Here is a 1,658-nt window from a genome sequence, read left to right on the forward strand (position 1 = left end):
GGGAGGGCAAACCTTTTTCTCTCAAGTTGATTCCCCAGCTTAAATCCCCCTGGAAGTTCTATTGACCACAGAGAGATAAACATATGGCCACTATTTTGTGCCTGTATGTTTTCTCCAGGATTAATAACAGCATCGGGGGCAATTTGGAACAGGGCAACAACACAGGAGCAAGGGCTGGGCCTACATGCACCCCTACACACACATACCTGCACCACAACCCCAATCTAAATGAATGCTTCTTTAGCTGCTTTCATAACATTACATTGGGAGTTCCTGCCATGGAATTCCAACAGATCATTTAGCTTGGCCCTTATACATTGCGATTGTGAGCTCTGGTCCAAATGTTGTTTGTATTGCTCCTTTATTTAAGTCAGCTTTCATTTTTTAATTTTTTTTTTAAGAATTCTCCACTTTTATTTAAATATTCAAATGCGTAGTTATCTTTTAACAGCGAGATTTCTGGTAGCGTGCATGAGCACCAGGTCCACCAAACTTCTTGGACTCACAACGACAAGGGTCAGCAACCAACAGGGTCCTATCGTATTGGATAATGATGTCCTTTGTTTCCTTCTTGGAAACTTCATCAACATATTTCCGATAATAATCCGCCAGTGCTTGGGAAATGGACTGTCGAATTGTGTGTGTCTGTTCAACATGACCACCTCCCGTCACACGGATGTCAACTCTTGCAAAGCACTCCTTGTGCAAAAGGAGAACTGGTTCAAGCAGTTTGTACTGCAGAGTTCTGGGTTCTATCATTTCCAGTGACCTTCCATTCGCCTTGATGAGGCCATTTCCTCTTTTGCAATGAGCAACTGCAATAGCAGTTTTCTTCCTTTCCTACCAAAAACCTGCACGCTCTGGAGGGTTCCCTTTGCCGGCGTGATGCCTTCTTACAGTGAGAGCAGCAGCAAAAAACATAAGTCAGCTTTCGTGAGGGAAATCGTGAAGTCACAACCTAGATATAGATTTAGGAGACACCTCAGACTCAGAATCTCTCTATGCAGGTGTACAATAGAATTTCATGGAGGGTTTTTTTCTTCCCCCAAAAGGGTGAGAATAGAGATTTGTCACTCTTCTGCTCAGCATGTTAACAAATTCCTCTGCAAATAGAGAAGGCACAATCTTAGCACATATGAAGGGTGGGGTCCATGAGGTCTCCACCCCATTTTACAACTGGTGTGGCTTGATGCCCCTCTTTTGATTTAATTCACTACCTTATTTTTCCACGTTACTCATAATTATTAGGCAAAGATAGGTTAGAGGAGAGGTAGAGAAATAGGACAGATTCCTTTAGTTTTAGCAGGCGGGGGAAGGGGGCATACATCAAGCAAAAATTAATAATTCCCAAAGCCTGCCCAAGTTCACAAACAGGTTGTCTGGAGGCATACTACAAACCTTGATGAACTTACTAGGTTTATTTTCATTAGACTCAAATGGGTTATATTTCTCCCCCAATCCAGCCATACGTATAATAAGGAGCAAGACGGTATTGGTTCATCTACTGTATCTGCCCAGCACTCCTGTCAGGGACACTCCCTGGGTATCCATCTGGTGACAGAATGGTCAAATATGGCCTGTAAGCATAAAATCCAGTGGCTGACATTCTCTGCAGCCCTCTAGCAATGGAGGGAGGGCTGTGAGCTCACAAAGGTTAA

General features: G+C 43.4%; 1 pseudogene; it reads right to left on the reverse strand.

Annotated features, from left to right (window-relative positions):
• Positions 1 to 365: 365 nt before the first annotated feature.
• LOC128327437 (40S ribosomal protein S16-like) lies at positions 366 to 893 on the reverse strand (annotated as a pseudogene).
• Between the last annotated feature and the right edge of the window lie 765 nt (positions 894 to 1,658).

Source organism: Hemicordylus capensis, chromosome 5, assembly GCF_027244095.1.
Source record: "Hemicordylus capensis ecotype Gifberg chromosome 5, rHemCap1.1.pri, whole genome shotgun sequence".
Classification (NCBI taxonomy): Eukaryota; Metazoa; Chordata; class Lepidosauria; order Squamata; family Cordylidae; genus Hemicordylus; species Hemicordylus capensis.